General features: G+C 39.8%; 1 protein-coding gene across 1 annotated transcript in view; it reads left to right on the top strand.

The window, feature by feature from the left end:
- LOC116257765 (protein IMPAIRED IN BABA-INDUCED STERILITY 1-like) overlaps nucleotides 1-16986 on the top strand; it is a 96568-nt gene that overhangs the window by 48813 nt on the left and 30769 nt on the right. The window lies entirely within an intron of this gene.

Here is a 16986-nt window from a genome sequence, read left to right as displayed (position 1 = left end):
ACCACATAACATGCTCCAAGCCTGCCTGTTTGAGCAATGCCCTTGGAGGCAAGTCATTTTGCACTTGTGAACCATTCTTCAAAATGGATTTTGATTTTGATTGATTCACTTGTACCTTTTATATGTCATAAATACGTTAAAATAGAATCCAAAACCCTGCATGCACTATAAACATGTCAAAGCAAAACCAACTAAAAAGATAAATTTCTTAAAAGTTTCTAACCCACAAAGATTAAAAAATATTATCCATAGTGTCCCAAGAATATCATGATTATACATTGATGAATGATGAATCACGAGAATGCATTTCATTGGATTGGAAATAGAGGAGACCAACATAACTATTGTTTAGAAAGTAAGGGATCAAAGACTGAAATAAATGAAATTAGGTACATAGGCGCCGTACCACTCGGTGGAGCTTCATGTAGTTCTCTTGGTAGGTTATGGGGCAAGGACCTGACTTACTCTCATGCTGACAGTCAGTTGGACTCATCGTTCTATGGTTGTGGTGGTAACTGAGATACATGGTCAGATTAGAAGGATCTCCTGGCTAGTTATTGATGTAACAAGGTGCTAAATGACCTCTTAGTATAATAGTTTGAAATAGACGAGAGAATGTTTGCGCAAGGTCCATATGTCCTCACTGTTGGCCATGGGAGAAGTTTTAGCTAAGGCAGCAAATGATAGTTCAACAATTTAAGTAGATTCAAACACTAATTTCAGCTAATGAAAGTAAGACAAGACATAATATGAACAATCAAAACTCTTTACAACCAATACCTAGAGATGTGAACCTTGAAGGGGTTGGTGCTCTGGACGGAGCAGGAGCTAATATATAGCCAGTTTGAATTCCCATGAAAACAATTTCCTGTGGGGATGTGGAGGGGGGTGGGGAAGGTAATATATCTAAATTAAAGCATAGCAGGGGTTTCATCCACAACACCAAAAACAGTGGGGACTCATCGTTCTATGGTTGTCTTGTTGGGTGATAAGATGAAATAGTCTTTTTGCTTACCCAACAATACCTAGAGCCTTCATCTCCTTCACTTTTGATATATTTATTCATTTACAAATAACCACAATATATTCTCATAACTTTATCTGCATTAAAGATGTAAGGGAAAGTAGCCCCTTGTTAATTTTATGGCATTTGGCCATTCTTAGCCCATTAAAGATGTAAGGGAAAGTAGCCCCTTGTTAATTTTATGGCATTTGGCCATTCTTAGCCCATTCAACAAGAGTAATCACACTTCTTTAGATTTTCTTGAGATTTATAAATCCTTCCTACTATACGCACACCTTAAGGATTTTCTTAAGTTAAATCCTTCGTACTATTTATCTCAGATACATGGGTTGCCAGGACTCCAATCTTTATATTTAAATTCTTAGTCAAGCATATTTAAATTACCTTCAGGACCTATGTTGGATCAGTATGAGGGATGTAGCATTAGCTGCTTGAGCTGGTGGGCCAATGAAAACCCAGCCATTAATTTGATTCATTTTCATATATCGGGTCAGCCTGCGTCGGCCTGATAATATATCGGGTTTGCTCGATGGGGCTTGATTCGGCCAACTAACAATTTTTTAAATTTTTATTATTTTATTGAAAAATAATATATATTTTATTATTAAAATATATTTTATATTCAAAAATTTTATTTTATATCTAAAAAATATTATTTTATTTTAATCGAACTGAGCAGGGTAGGCCCAAGCTCAGTTTTTGGGCATTAGGCCGACCCGGGCCCAACTCTTATTGGGTCAGGTCGGGCTGGGCCAGCTTGATGCCCATGTCCACATAGAACCAACTTTAAAATCTTTATTTTTAGTGAATTTATGAGGGCGGACTTGTCCAGTGTCAACCCCACCCCACAAGACCCGGATCACTGCCCCAATTAGTACCCCATAAAAAAAAAAAAATTGGTCTAGTAATAATGGCGACAAGCAGTCTTTGGTTGGGTTTTACTAAAGTGAATTGATGTAGACTTGAAACTAATGGACAACGCTTGCTATTGTTTTTTTGACCCAAATAGTATGTTCTTGTATGCATATGTCCAACACGATGCGACATATTCTTTTGAGAAAATAATATAAGAAAACGAAAAAATTTAAAAAAGTGGAAAAATCACAATATTTTGAAAAACAATGGTAAAAAACAAATATATCGTACATTTTAATACTTTTTTCTAATATATTTTACTTTGTCTAGGTTTTTTTAACATTTTAATAGCTATTAAAAAGTCCTATGTAAGAACCATAGCATTTTGTGCCCCATTGGTAAATTAAATTCTCTATTAACCAATAGACATACTTAATGTGTAAGTTTGTATTTAGTCGACGCAAATGATGTAACTCACTCACAAACGACAATGTGAAACAGGGAAACTTTGATACATACCCCACTTTATGAAGTATATGTAAATTTAAAATATTATGTGTTGAAATTATGCTTGGAATTTTGTTAAAAACAACATAGTAATGAAGCTGCTTATGTACGTTATACTGGTGTATGAAATTTTCATCGACCAACATGGCCAATGAAGAAAATACTCTCAGTTAATTAAAAACAGAAAACTTTTTGTTAAGACAAAAAAATCGAAAAAGATTAACACAACAATTTGTTTCAAATAATTACCAAAATATCTTCCATTTCTTTTGACGTATATGGATTGCTCTCAACTGTAACGATAACTCCGCAATCGTGTGAAAAGAAATTCAGGTAAGTCCAACTTTCTTGAAAGCGCAGATGTTAACGTCCAACGGGCAGCGCGCCATTTTTCAAAAAGGGGCGCTATTAACATCGAACGCGCCATTTCTTTCAAGAAGACGGGCAGAGTCTCCCTGCTGTCTTCTCTCTCCTTCCCTTCTCTGCGCTCTCTCCACCTTCCCGTCCTTCCTCGAGGCCGTCTCCAAGCTCCCTCAGGTTCGTCTCTCTCCCTTTCTCCGTCTCTCTGTCTCTGGGTAGGTTGCATCGGCCACGGACGTCCCTCTCTCTGTCTTTCTCTATCTGGGTAGGTTGCGTCGGCCACGGACGAAGGCGACTCCCAGTAGTCCCTTCGTTTTTGAAAGAGGGCAGGGTCGTCTCAGGACGGACCCCACGCTTTCCTTGCATCCGACTTAGAGTGGCCGGCGGCGATGATCAACCCCCCGTCGTCCCTTCCTCTTCTCCTTCTTAGTCACTTCTGCAGATTAACAGGTTGTATTTGTCGTCCTTCATTATCAACAGATCATTCCATTATGGTGAATAAGGGTCCGAGTCGGAGAATGGGACGTCGAAAGATTGAAATAAAGAAGATTGAGGACAAAGACAAGCGTCACGTGTGCTTCTCGAAGCGTCGGAACGGCCTCATGAAGAAGGCCAGCGAGCTGTCCATCCTATGCGGTGCTGAGATTGCCGTGATTGTCTTCTCCCCCGCCGGAAAATCCTACTCATTCGGCAGCCCCTCCGTGCACTCGGTCGTCCACCGCTTTCTCAATGTATCGTCTCCGTCTTCTTCCCTCCCCAGCCCGCGGACGTCGGATGCGGACCCTGCTACCCACCAATCCAGCACCATGCGTGAGATCAACCAGCAGCACGACGGACTCTTCCAGCAGGTCGAGGAGGAGAGCAAACGTCTGCAGGACAAGACATGCAATGGGCAGGCGATCGACAGCTGGGATGCAGACCTGAACAACCTCGACCGCGACCTACTGGACGACCTGCTTCCGGCCATGGAGGAGTTGAAATCGACGCTAACGGGGCTCGACGAGGAGCTCATGCTCAGGATGCCTAGTAACACCCGCATTGGATTTGATGCCGGATTGACTGCCCTTCCCCCTCCTCCTCCCCCTGCTTTCGAGCATCTGGCCTCTTCCTTTATCAGTACTAGTGGCTATGGTTTTAAGGCTAATGATGGCAACCCATTGTACTTGCCAATGTTCGAACCGGCCAACTTCGATCATGGCTTCACCACCGGTGGCCTTAACAGCCAGATCGACATCGGGAGCTCCTTCTCCAGCGAAGAAGATGATGCCTACACCATTGATCTCTCTGATTTTAATACTGATGATTGCATCCCCTCGTGTTTGCCAATGTCCAAACAGGCCAACCCCAATCTCGGCTTCACCACCGGAGGCCTTAACGGTCAGATCGACATCGGGAGCCCTTTCTATGATGCCTGCACCCTTGGTCTCTCCCACTTGGGTTATGATCATGATATTATGAATTATGAGTTTTAGATTTTTTCTTCTCGTTCCTTTTTCAAATAAAAAATCTTTCGCTAACCCTTTTTTTCTTTTAATTTGCGTCTCCTTCTCCACGCCTTGTTCAGTCATATTAGTCTATTGGCTTCTTGGAGGATTGTCAGATGTATTCTTTTTTTGTCTTTTTTGGGTGAAGGGAGGAGGTAATTCTTTCTGATCATACGTGTAGGCCTTTTGGCTAAGTGACGCTTTGTACATGGTCAACGTGAAGTGCCTTGCCATAAGACCTTTGATCAATTGAATAATATGACATGATTGTTTTGCTTGTGCTGGTTTTTCTTTTAATTGTACCAATTTAGCATGTGCTGTTTTTGCGGAGTGGATCTATTGCATGAAAGCTAGAAACTGATGGCATTGATCTATGAGATTTGTTAACTCGACAATAAGATGAATTTCAAGATACAAAAACCATATTTTTTGATAGAAAACATGGTCCATGTCTGTCCCCAACAATTTAGTCAATTTTGCAAAGCAATATTGAAACTGCCTATTCTTCGGCAGCCACTGCATTGCTCTGTCTGTGGGGGGTGTGCATATTTGGCAAACCTTTTCCTGATTATGATTACGACACACATCCCCTTGTATTTTGAAATCTTAACCTCCTTCAGTCTGAAGGCCTTAAGGCTTAAGCCCATCCTCATAACGATGTCAAGGGAGCTCATCACATGTATGGCCATTTATCCAGTATTTGAGGCTTGCCTATGTCTGGCGTTTCATATATGTTCACTCAACACTGACATTCATATCAATCCAGATTCTGTGTTATGGGGAAAGCATGTTCTGATATATCAGGATGCACAGATATTATAAAAAAAAACTGCAGATGGCATTTGTTCTGTTCCTCATGCATCCTGATATATCATTGAAAAACTACCCCGTGATCCTTTTGAACTTGCACTCTCAATGAAGTTGGATTTAACAGCAGACCTGAATCTTTTGGATGTCTTCATGTGTCGGTGTCCTCCTTTGAAGTCGTCTGATTTGTTGATGAAGAGAAAGATGGATGCATATTATTCGCTGTTCCAAATTGTGCTTGACAGTATTTTCTTTGTTTGCCTTGTTATTCTCCTTGACAATTCAACACTTGTGCTGCAGTGGCCTTATTCCTCCATCACCTCCGGAGTATCAAATCGAGGGCCTAAATCTTCTAAGGCTTCTGGTTCAGAATAGAATAGCAGAATTTCACACTGAACTGGAGCTTCTTCCTGCTAGTGCATTGGAGAATCCTTGTATTAAGCATGCTCTAGAGCTCAAGCAGTCTTTTATGGATGGATTCTACAATCGTGTGCTAAGTGCTAGGCAAACTGTTCCACATAGCACCTAATGTCTACTACATGGATCTCCTTGCAAAGACAGTCCGGTAGTGCCTCCTTTACCTTTTAGGCTATGTTTAATGTTGAGAATAAAATAACAGACCTTGTTAGCACAGGTACTCACTTTTAATTGTGATATTTTCCCTGCAGTGATGAAATAGCAGGTTGCAGTGAAAATGCCTATGATTACTTTACCATTGCTGATGCTAAACGGATCTTGATGTTCTCTTCTGAACAAGAACTCTTAGAATATATTACTGAGGTACAAAGTTAACCATTATTTTGCCTTTTTCTTTCATGTATGAGTTTCATCACTTTACCGATGTTGAGGCTAAGTGCAGATTTATCTAAATAAGTTCGGTTTGTTTGGATCTCAGATGAGTTGTACACGATCTGAACCTGGCCTGGATTAATTAGCTTCCTTAGTTGTTTGAACCTGGTGTTGGTGTCTTACAGTAGTTGGTATAACCAAGGACATTCCATTGGAGCTTCAAACGGAGAACTACCACCGTATGATGATTCAGAAAACTACCTAGTTGGGGTTGTTATTTTCCTTGCTCTTGCTTCCGTTGCATTCTTCCATGGGGATTATAGCTAACCCTTCTCATTACTGCATCATTGGCCCTTATCGTAAGAGTGGTGGGTTGGTAAGATTGCATCTTGGTTGGTACAACAGAAAGTCTCGGAAGAACATAGGATGTCAACTTGTGGTGTTAAGGTCCTCTAGTCCAACATTATCTTTTCCTGCTTGTGACCCTGTTACTGAGGCATAACCCCATCGCTTCCTCTGCCTTACGTTTCACATGCAATTTTTAATTGTTTAGGTTCTTATTTGGTATTTACTGCTTTTAGAAAACTTGCCACTAACCAAATCAATGGATGTTATGTCAACTTTTTTTGCCTGTATGACATGGATCTGGTTGCCAAGAGGGTAGCCTTAGCAGAGAAAGGGTTGCAAGACTGGGATAAAATTCAAGTATCCATGTGGGGGTGGTATATTTTGATCTTGTTTCATGCTAGCTACGCTTCCCTAGTATCGTTTGATCATGTCCACTCATCAGGGATTTTCTCTCCATCTATGGTTCTCTTGTTATTCACCTTGGTGTATTGGCACCAAGCTGAAATCCGTCAAACACTTGATGTTGCTCACATTTTGTTTCTTGGATAAAAAGTAGACCAATCTGTTATATCTCCTGATATTTGATCATTGACGGATTTCGATTGCCAACATTATGCTGCTACGGCTTTTGTGCAGGTGCATCCTGATTGGGAGGTAAGAAGTGGCTGTGTTTTTCCAGAAGGCGAAGGAAACAACACCTTGCAAGGAGATCCCATCTTTGCAGCTTATTTCTTAAATGGAGGGCCCCTTTGAGCTTTTTAAGCCGCAAGACAGGCCTTGTCAATGTGCAATTGTCGTTAGAGTCGGATCTGCCTTGAATATTTCCTGCTTGTGATCTTAATGGAACCTCTTGTTGAAATGTTGTCCTCTGGCATTGATGTACTATTTTTTCTTTCGGGCATTGGACTGGTTTCACCGTATAATACCTGTACATGTTTTTATTATAAAAAAATCAAAATTAATAAAAATACAAAAAAACGCAAACAAATGCATATTATACGCGGTTTTTTTTTGGCATTCTTTTTTTTAAAACATGTGTTTTTCATGTTTTATACGGCTGACTTGTTTTTCATGCTTTATATCTGTTTTTTTTTTAATAAAATGAGTTTTTTGAATAAAATGATGGAAGAGGGAATTTTCATAATTTAATTTGTCACAATGGAAGAGTATTTGTGAGTTCGTAAGGTGATTCTCCGCTCTTGGTGACCGGAAGGATGAATCTTACTACCTGGGCGACAACCGAAGCGCGAAGCCTATTTCCTTCCCCTTGCCTCCAGTGTCTAGAACTGCATCGATACTAGGTAGCCTGATTGTCGCGTGCTTCAACTTGCATGTAGGACTCATCCCCCTTATGATACAAAAACATATCCTCTTGCTAATCGAACAAAAGACGCACCACATAACATGCTCCAAGCCTGCCTGTTTGAGCAATGCCCCTCAAGGCATGTCATTTTGCACGTGTGAACTATTCTTCAAATGGATTTTGATTTTGATTTATTTACTTGTACCTTTTTGTTTATATGTCATAAATACGTTAAAGCAAAATCCAAAACCCTGCATGCACTATATACATGTCAAAGCAAAACCAACTAAAATGATGAAAATTTTTAAAAGTTTCTAACCCACAAGGATTAAAAAGTATTACCCATAGTGTCTCAAGAATATCATGATCATACATTGACGAATGATGGATCAAAAGAATGCATTTCATTGGATAGGCAATAGAGGAGACCAACATACCTATTGTCTAGAAAGTAGGGGATGAAGACTGAAATAAATGAAATTAGGTACGTGGGTGCTTTACAACTCTGTGGAGCTTCATGGAGTGTGCTTGGTAGGTTATAGCGCAAGGACCTTACTTCAGCTTGGACATGGGGCGGGCCTGGCCCGACTCCCGAACCCCAGGTTCAAGCCCACCCAATTAAATTATAAAATATATTTTAAATATAAAATAATATATAAATATTAAAAACTATAATAATTATATATATATATATAATAACAAAATATATTAAAAAATTTGTTATCAGGCCCACCTAGTGCAAGTCATGCAAGGTCCATATGACTTCATTGTTGACCATGGGAGAAGCTTTAGTTCATGCAACAAATGATAGTCCAACAATTTAACTAGATTGAAACACTAATTTCAGCTAACGAAAGTCATACAAGACATAATATGAACAATCAAAACTCTTTACAACCAATACCTAGAGATGTGAACCCTGAAGGGGTTGGTTGTGATGTAAAGGGGAGGTAGAAAAGGGGGGGGGGAGGAGGGGGGGTTATAATATGTAAGTTCAAACATAACGGGAGTGTCATCCCACAACACCAAAAACCAAAAATAGACTTGATACCCAATAGGTATAAGGAAAAAGTGAGGACTTCTTTGTTGGGTGGTAGGATGAAATGGTCCTTTGCAAACCTAACAATACCTAAAAATGTGGGCTTGATCTCCTTCACTTTTGGTATATTCATTCCTTTACAAATGACCAAAATATATTCTCATAAATTCATCTCCATTCAAAAATGTAAGGGAAAGTAACCCCTTGTTAATTTTATGGCGTTTGGCCATTCTTAGCCCAGTCAATAAAAGTAACCATACTTGTTTATATTTTCTTGAGATTTATAAATCCTTCCTACTATACACACACCTTAAGTTTACCTTGAAGGCCCTAGAAGACGTGAAATTGAAGGTTGGACTTAGGTCTGCTTCAGATATGAATATCAAAGCCAAAAATTTTGATTCGATTCAGATTGTGAGCTTAAAAAGCATATATAATTCGTATTTGAATATGAATTCGTATTAAACACATGAACATCCGTTAAATAAAATATGAACAAATGGTACATTTGATTTCAATAAAATCCATTGACATCCTTGGACAATAAGCTGCTTGGGTTATAGTTTTATATTGAGGCATACATGGGTTGCCATAACTCCCATATTTATATCTAGCTTCTTATTCAAGCATATTTAAATTACCTTGAAGATCTATATTGGATCACCGCGAAGGATGTATCATAGGCCAATGAAAACTCAGCCATTAATTTGATTCATTCTCATAGACGTTATTATTCTACACTGCAAACAATGGCAAACATTACTCTCGAGTTGAAATGAATAACCGTAAGTTTACCCAAGACCTGAAACAGTCCCTGACCCGGGGGCTGCCTACAAACAATGACAAACATTACTCTTGAGTTGAAAAGAATAACGTAAGATTACCCAAAACCTGAAACAGTCCTGGACCTGGGGGCTGACGAAAAGGGGAGGAGCTGTGCCTTTTTTGAAGTTTCTCTTCCCCTTGAGGATCGGCATTTGATCAGGTGTTGCATGTTCACAGTCATTCATCTGCAAGCACCCGCTCTTCTTGAATCTCATGTTTACTTTCATTCCCCTTTTTTCGTGGGAATTTATCTTCTTAATAGTAAGATTCACTTTCATGAGCATAGTCATTCTAGGAATATAGTTTAGATAAAAAAAGCCTTTAGAATCCGACCCTTGAGAGGATCCATATCCGGTTCAGTTTGTCTGGTTCTTGCTTATTGGGTCAAGAGAAGTTTAGTTTCTGTCTGAAATTATGGCCACCTGATTATGTTTTACTTGATATTACGATATATTGAACGTAACATTCCAGTTGAGAAAGACATGGGTCCTTGCTTCAAGGGCAGAAATACGCGGGGTCTCTGTAGGACATATGCTTTCACGAAACTCATTCTAAAATCTTAGATTTGAGAGAATGGGTTGGGTGGACTTGAGTCCAGTTATGTAGGTCAGCCCCACAAGGCCCACTAACCCTAGACCAATTGAACTATATATTTAGTGTTCTAACTTTACCTTTAGTGGCCCATAAAAAAAAAAAAATCTTGGGTGCCTTGAACTAATAAACGACTCCATGGCAACATAGTAGTCTTTTGTTGTGTTTTACTAAAGCTATTTGATGTAGACTTAAACTAATGGATAAGGCTTGCTATTGTTTTTTGACCCAAATAGTATGTTCTTGTATGTATATGTCCTACACGAGGCTACATACTTTTTTTGGGAAAATAATATAAAGAAAACAGGCAAAATGTGGAAAAATCACAATATTTAAAAAAGAATGCTGAAAAAACAAAAATATCGTATCTTTTACCATACTTTTTCGAAAACACTGGGTCAAATATATTTTACTTTGTACAGCTTTTTTTAGCATTTTAATAGCTATTTTGAGTTGATATCAATATTTTTATACTAAAGTAGAAAACTCGCATTTCCTATTTTTTTCATTGCTTAAAATTGGCGGAATAACTGCTTTTATATATATATATATATATATATATATATATATATATATATATATCTATATATATATATATATATATCTATATTCTATGCAATTTAAAAAAATACTTAATGCGTAAGTTTGTATTAGGTGACGTAATGACTTAATTCACTCACATATGACCATCTAAAACAGGGAACTTTGATACATATGCCATTTTGCGAAGTGTATGTAAATTTAAAATATTATGTCTTGAAATTGTGTTTAGATTTATGTAAATTTAAAACACAACAATTTGTTTTAAATAATTACCAGAATATCTTTCATTTCTTTTGACCTCAACTGTAACGGTAACGCCGCAATCGTGTGAAAAGAAATTCAGGTGAGTCCAACTTTCTTGAAAGCGCACATGTTAACGTCCAACGGGCAACGCGCCATTTTTCAAAAAGGGGCGCTATTAACATCGAACGCGCCATTTCTTTCAAGAAGACAGGCAGAGTCTCTCTGCTGTCTTCTCTCTCCTTCCCTTCTCTCCCTCCTCTGCGCTCTCTCCTCCTTCCCGTCCTTCCTCGAGGCCGTCTCCAAGCTCCCTCAGGTGAGTCTCTCTCCCTTTCTCTGTCTCTCTGTCTCTAGGTAGGTTGCGTCGGCCACGGACGACGGCAACCCCTGTAGTCCCTTCGTTTTTTGAAAGGGGGCAGGCAGGGATGGCCAACCTCCCGGCCGCCGTGACGCCCAATGGGACGAGTCTTTGGAAGATGGGAGGGCTATCGCCCCTTCCTCTTCTCCTTCTTCGTCCCTTCTGTTAATTAAATTAACAGGTCGAATTTGTCTTCCCTCATTATCAACAGATCATTCCATTATGGTGAATAAGGGAACAAGTCGGAGAATGGGACGTCGAAAGATTGAAATAAAGAAGATTGAGGACAAAGACAAGCGTCACGTGTGCTTCTCGAAGCGTCGGAACGGCCTCATGAAGAAGGCCAGCGAGCTGTCCATCCTATGCGGTGCTGAGATTGCCGTGATTGTCTTCTCCCCCGCCGGAAAATCCTACTCATTCGGCAGCCCCTCCGTGCACTCGGTCGTCCACCGCTTTCTCAATGTATCGTCTCCGTCTTCTTCCCTCCCCAGCCCGCGGACGTCGGATGCGGACCCTGCTACCCACCAATCCAGCACCATGCGTGAGATCAACCAGCAGCACGACGGACTCTTCCAGCAGGTCGAGAAGGAGAGCAAACGTCTGCAGGACAAGACATGCAATGAGCAGGCGATCGACGGCTGGGATGCAGACATGAACAACCTCGACCGCGACCTACTGGACGACCTGCTTCCGGCCATGGAGGAGTTGAAATCGACGCTAACGGGGCTCGACGAGGAGCTCATGCTCAGGATGCCTAGTAACACCCGCATTGGATTTGATGCCGGATTGACTGCCCTTCCCCCTCCTCCTCCCCCTGCTTTCGAGCATCTAGCCTCTTCCTTTATCAGTACTAGTGGCTATGGGTTTAAGGCTAATGATGGCAACCCAATGTACTTGCCAATGTTCGAACCGGCCAACTTCGATCATGGCTTCACCACCGGTGGCCTTAACAGCCAGATCGACATCGGGAGCTCCTTCTCCAGCGAAGAAGATGATGCCTACACCATTGATCTCTCTGATTTTAATACTGATGATTGCATCCCCTCGTGTTTGCCAATGTCCAAACAGGCCAACCCCAATCTCGGCTTCACCACCGGAGGCCTTAACGGTCAGATCGACATCGGGAGCCCTTTCTATGATGCCTGCACCCTTGGTCTCCCACTTGGGTTATGATGATGATAGTATGAATTATGAGTTTTAGATTTTTTCTTCTCGTTCCTTTTTCAAATAAAAAATCTTTCGCTAACCCTTTTTTCTTTTAATTTGTGTCTCCTTCTCCACGCCTTGTTCAATCATATTAGTCTATTGGCTTCTTGGACGATTGTCAGATGTATTCTTTTTTGTCTTTTTTGGGTGAAGGGAGGAGGTAATTCTTTCTGATCATACGTGTAGGCCTTTTGGCTAAGTGACGCTTTGTACATGGTCAACGTGAAATGCGTTTCCATAAGACCTTTGATCAATTGAATAATATGACATGATTGTTTTGCTTGTGCTGGTTTTTCTTTTAATTGTACCAATTTAGCATGTGCTGTTTTTGCGGAGTGGATCTATTGCATGAAAGCTAGAAACTGATGGCATTGATCTATGAGATTTGTTAACTCGACAATAAGATGAATTTCAAGATACAAAAACCATATTTTTTGATAGAAAACATGGTCCATGTCTGTCCCCAACAATTTAGTCAATTTTGCAAAGCAATATTGAAACTGCCTATTCTTCGGCAGCCACTGCATTGCTCTGTCTGTGGGGGGTGTGCATATTTGGCAAACCTTTTCCTGATTATGATTACGACACACATCCCCTTGTATTTTGAAATCTTAACCTCCTTCAGTCTGAAGGCCTTAAGGCTTAAGCCCATCCTCATAACGATGTCAAGGGAGCTCATCACATGTATGGCCATTTATCCAGTATTTGAGGCTTGCCTATGTCTGGCGTTTCATATATGTTCACTCAACACTGACATTCATATCAATCCAGATTCTGTGTTATGGGGAAAGCATGTTCTGATATATCAGGATGCACAGATATTTATATATTAAAAAAAAAAAACCCGTAGATGGCATTTGTTCTGTTCCTCATGGATCTTGATATATCTTTGAAAGACTAGCCCGTGATCCATTTGAACTTGCACTCTCAACATTGGCTGAAGTAGGATTTAACGGCAGACCTGATTCTTTTGGATGTCTTCATGTGTCGGTGTCCTCCTTTGAAGTCATCTGATTTGTTGATGAAGAGAAAGATGGTTGCATATTATTTGCTTTTCCAAATAGTGCTTGACAGTATTTTCTTTGTTTGCCATGTTATTCTCCTTGACAATTCAACACTTGTGCTGCAGTGGCCTTATTCCTCCATCACCTCAGGAGTATCAAATCGAGGGCCTAAATCTTCTAAGGCTTCTGGTTCATAATAGAATAGCAGAATTTCACACTGAACTGGAGCTTCTTCCTGCTAGTGCATTGGAGAATCCTTGTATTAAGCATGCTCTAGAGCTCAAGCAGTCTTTTATGGATGGATTCTACAATCGTGTGCTAAGTGCTAGGCAAACTGTTCCACATAGCACCTAATGTCTACTACATGGATCTCCTTGCAAAGACAGTCCGGTAGTGCCTCCTTTACCTTTTAGGCTATGTTTAATGTTGAGAATAAAATAACAGACCTTGTTAGCACAGGTACTCACTTTTAATTGTGATATTTTCCCTGCAGTGATGAAATAGCAGGTTGCAGTGAAAATGCCTATGATTACTTGACCATTCCTGATGCTAAACAGATCTTGATGTTCTCTTCTGAACAAGAACTCTTAGAATATATTACTGAGGTACAAAGTTAACCATTATTTTGCCTTTTTTTTTCATGTATGAGTTTCTTCACTTTACCGAAGTTGAGGCTAAGTGCAGATTTATCCAAATAAGTTGGGTTTGTTTGGATCTCAGATGAGTTGTACACGATCTGAACCTGACCTTGATTAATTAGCTTCCTTAGTTGTTTGAACCTGCAGTTGGTGTCTTACAGTAGTTGGTATCACCAAGGACATTCCATTGGAGCTTCAAATGGAGAACAACCACCGTATGATGATTCAGAAAACTACCTAGTTGGGGTTGAGACATGACCTGTAATGGCCTATTCCATCTTTGCAGTGAGTTGGCCTGGGCTTTCAATATCTGATTGGAATAATTGAACCTGTGTACTGTAGTCCATCGATCATGCCAAAAAAAAAAAAAGAAAACATTTCTGTTGGCTGAAACCAGGAACCATGCTTGATGCAGGAGCAGTTCATTTCATATTAGATTCAGTTTGAATCCATATCGGATCCATATATTTGATTTATTTGTTTGGCTCTTTATTAAGTTGAACTTGGACCTTTTTATATAGATAGTGGATCCAAGATCCAATTAATTAGGAAGCTCTGTTTATAGGCAACGTGTGATTCATTTGTAGTTAGTGAAGTTGATTAATTGAAACCTTATTTGCTTTGTTATTTTCCTTGCTCTTGCTTCCGTTGCATTCTTCCATGGGGATTAGAGCTAACCCTTCTCGTTACTGCATCATTGGCCCTTATCTTAAGAGTGGTGGTTTGGTAAGATTGCATCTTGGTTGGTACAACAGAAAGTCTCGGAAGAACATAGGACGCCAACTTGTGGTGTTAAGGTCCCCTAGTCCAACATTATCTTTTCCTGCTTGTGACCCTGTTACTGAGGCATAACCCCATCGCTTCCTCTGCCTAACGTTTCACATGCAATTTTTAATTCTTTAGGTTCTTATTTAGTATTTACTGCTTTTAGGAAACATGCCACTAACCAAATCAATGGATGTTATGTCAACTGATTTTGCCTGTATGACATGGATCTGGTTGCCAAGAGGGTAGCCATTATCAGAGAAAGGGTTGCCAAACTGGAATAAAATTCATGTATCCATGTAGGGGTGGTATATTTTGATCTTGTTTCATTTTACCTACGCTTCCCTAGTATCGTTTGATCATGTCCACACATCAGGGATTTTCTCTCCATCTATGGTTCTCTTGTTATTCTCCTTGGTGTATTGGCACCAAGCTGAAATCCTTCAAACAAATGTTGCTCACATTTTATCTCTTGGATAAAAAGTAGACCAATCTGTTTTATCTCCTGATATTTGATCATTGACGGATTTCGATTGCTAACATTATGCTGCTACGGCTTTTGTGCTGGGGCATCCTGATTGGGAGGTAAGAAATGGCTGTGTTTTTTCAGTTTTTTTGGGGAATTTAAGCAGTACTTCAGGACAAAACCTTATGCCTGTGACCCATCCAGCTTGCCTTTGCACCCATCAAATAAAGAGATTGATGCTAAAGTTCGGGAAGATGATGCATGGAGGTGAAAACCATTTAGACATTTTATCTTTTTCATATACTTTTTCAAGGTTGTGCTGTTGAACTTTTAACCTTATTAGACATATTCTCAAGTGACAATTTGGCTGAATAGTTCTTTTTCTTTCAAAAAATTTCTGCAGAAAAGTTGCAGTTTCATGTCATAAATTCTGAAGAAGTTTTATCAAAGTTAGGAGGCTTATTATTATGATGCTGCAAAGAAAGATGCATTGATTATATTGGCTTTCTAATCCACGTGGCTATGGGCCTTTCTGTCTCACTACATCTATTATCAACTTACTCAAGCTAAATCCTAAAGGAACTTTTCTTTGTTTTTCTTAAATGGTCACCAGATTCATCCAGAAAGTATTACCACAAGCTCAAGGACTGATAATGTTTTTCTTCTTTTAAGGATTGACATTTATATGTCTGCCAAGCAGCTTTACTAATGTTCAATCATGAAGACTTTTCCAGCAGTGATGCTGTATTTTTCTTGGTATTTTGTTTTCAGGAAAAAAACCATGGGAAAGGGAATCCATGGTTCTGATGGTATAAGGAGGGCTGCAAGAGTTGCCAAAGTTTCAGACAGCATTAGCAGATTTGCCCCAGAATCTCAGGTAACAGCTTCTCAAATACCTGACACCTTTCTATCATTTCAAGCATACCATGTCTGTGAGGAATTAAGATGATGTAAATTGTTAATCGTTGCTTTTAATCTTTAGGGTGTAAAGGATGGCCTTAATGGGCTCCACAGAGGAAATAGCAGAAAGGTCAATATTGATAAGGTAAATGTCGATTCTAGCATCAATCTGTTAAAGTCAACAATTGATCTCCCTGAAGAGGTTTGTCACAGGAAGAATGATTCCCAAGAAGACATTCCTTTTTCAAGCCCTTTGCCTGTTTCTGGATCTACTGGTTTTGCATGGGCAAAGAGAAGGAAAGAAAACACTACTGCTCCACTGAGATCACATAGGAGATCAAAATCTAGGGCACTCAGCACTGTTTCTTCTGATTCATCCTCTGCCCTGAAACACATAGAGTCCTTGGGACTGAAAGACTAAGCTGATGGAAATACAAAGGAACAGAGTGTAGCTAAGCAGGGAATCATGCAACGAAGAGGGAACTTTGGTCTTACTGATTCCTTTGATTCTTCTGAAGCATACCACTCTCAGGAATTTTCTTCTACTCTTAGCCAGAAAGAGCAAATGGCATTTAAGCCACATATCTTGGTAAGGATCTCCATCTTATCTGTTTAACAATCACAGTCAACTTTTAATTTTCATTTCTAATTTCACTTGTTTATGATTGCTAAACAGAATGATCATGGTTTCCAAGATGAAGACAACAAAGTTGATTTCTCAGGGCCCATACTTTCTCATTCCTCTAAAGTTGATGAATTCCTTGAAAAACATGAGCGCCATATTCGTCAAGCGGTCAGATGGTCATGGTTCCAAAGAGGCAAATGGAAACGATTATCCCTTTATCTTCCCCTCTGAATTCGGACTTGAATTGTGAGAAATACAACTGTTGTGGCAATTAGGAAAAAGAAATTATATATGGTAGCACTGACAAAG

The sequence above is a fragment of the Nymphaea colorata genome, chromosome 7, assembly GCF_008831285.2.
Source record: "Nymphaea colorata isolate Beijing-Zhang1983 chromosome 7, ASM883128v2, whole genome shotgun sequence".
NCBI classification, from domain to species: domain Eukaryota; kingdom Viridiplantae; phylum Streptophyta; class Magnoliopsida; order Nymphaeales; family Nymphaeaceae; genus Nymphaea; species Nymphaea colorata.
This window is presented reverse-complemented; position numbering and strand designations above follow the sequence as displayed.